Source organism: Tursiops truncatus, chromosome X (assembly GCF_011762595.2).
Source record: "Tursiops truncatus isolate mTurTru1 chromosome X, mTurTru1.mat.Y, whole genome shotgun sequence".
Lineage (NCBI taxonomy): Eukaryota > Metazoa > Chordata > Mammalia > Artiodactyla > Delphinidae > Tursiops > Tursiops truncatus.
This window is the reverse complement of record NC_047055.1, coordinates 62,138,328-62,140,329: the sequence shown is the minus strand read 5'-3', so window position 1 is coordinate 62,140,329 and position 2,002 is coordinate 62,138,328.

Below are 2,002 nucleotides of genomic sequence, written 5' to 3'. Positions count from 1 at the left end.
TTCAGGCTGTCTCTTCACAGCCAATAGCTGTCCCCTCATTGGGTTGGCTCTCCAAATCCCACTTTCCAGCAGCCAGCCCCCCTTCTCACCAGGAGACACAGGACTCAGGCTGGGGTGCACATGGCTGTGGCACAGACCATGGGTGCAGTTCTTACTTTGTCCTGCCTTCCACAGACTGGATGCTGTGTTCCCCTCCAATCCCCTGAAGGTCCCTTTCTGCCCCACCTGAGTTCCCTGCTGTGAGGGGGCATTTCTGAGTGCAGGAACCACTCCTCACTTTCAGGTCCCCACCAGGGGTGCTGGTTCCTTCCGGTTTCCTCTTTTCTTTTTTTCCTTTCTTTCATCCTACCCAGTTGCGTGGGGATTTTTCTTGTTCTTTTAGGTGTCTGAAGTCTTCCACTACTGTTCAGCTCTGTGAGAATTGTTCCATTTGTAGATGTATGCTTGATGTACTTGTGAGGAGAGGCAAATTCTGCATCTTCCTATTCTGCAATCTTGACTCCTCTCCTTCAATCTCATTTTCAAGTGTTCTTTGTATGTTTCAGATAACAATCTTTCGTGAGAGATGTCTTTTGCAAATATTTTATCCCAGTCTCCCGCTTGTCTTATTCTCTTGACAATGTCTTTTGCATAGCAGATGTTCTTAAATTTACTTAAGTTCAGTTTATAAATCTTTTTCTTTCATGGACTGTGTCTTTGGTGTTATATCTAAAACGTCATCACCATAACCAAAATTGTCCAGATTTTATCCTATGTTAGCCTCTAGAAGTTTTATAGCTTTTCATTTTACATTTAGGTCTATGATCAATCTTGAGTTGATTTTTGTGAAGAGTTTAAGGTCTGCATCTAGATTCTTCTCTTTTTTTTGTCATGAGTGTCCTGTTGTCCCAATACCTTTTGTTGAAAAATTTATCTTTTCCCCATTGTATTGCCTTCGCTCCTTTGTCAAAAGATCAGTTGACTATATTTATGTGGGTCTATATCTGGGCTCTCTATTCTGTTTCATTGATCTCTTTGTCTATCCTTTCACCAATACCACAGTGTCTTGATTGCCATAGCTTTGTATTAAGTCTAGAAGTCAAGTAGTGTCAGTCTTCCAACTTTACTCTCCTTCAATATTGTATTAACTATTCTGTATCTTTTGTCTCCATATAAACATTGGAATCAATTTCTGATATCAAAAAACTTGCTGGAATTTTGGTTGGAATTGCTTTGAATCTATCAACCAGATTGGGAAGAGCTTGCAGATTGACAACATTGAGTCTCCCCTATCTATGAACATGAACTATATCTCCATTTATTTGGTTATTCTATGATATCTTTCAACAGACTTTTGTAGTTTTCCTCATATAAAACTTATACATAATTTGTTATATTTATATGTATCTTTTTTCATTTTTTAGGAAAATGGTATTGTGTTTTTAATTTCAAATTCTACTAATTCATTGCTAGAGTAGGAAAGAGATTGTTTTTTGTATATTAATCTTGTATCCTGCAACCTTGCTATGATCACTCATAGTTCCAGGAGTTTTTTCATCAATTCTTTTAGATTTTCTACACAGACAATTATGGCATCTGTGAACTGAAACAGTTTTATTTCTTCTTTCTCAATCTGTATACCTTTTATTTCCTCTTCTTGTCATATTGCGTTAGATAGAAGTTCCAATAGAGTGTTGAAGAAAAGTGATGAGAGGGATATGCTTGCTTTGCTCCTGATCTTAGTGGGAAAGAGTTGAGTTTCTCATGATTAAGTAGGATGTTAACTAGGTTTTTTGTAGATATTCTTTATTAAGTTAGGAAAGTTGCCCTCTATTCCTAGATTTCTGAGAGTTTTTACCATGAATGGGTGTTGGATTTGGCCAAATGAATTCTCCACATCTGCATTTTGTCAAATGATCATATCATTTGATTTTTCTTCTATTACCTGTTGACATGATGGATTACAGGCATACCTTGGAGATATGGTAAGTTTGGTTCCAGACCAGCACAATAAAGTAAATAC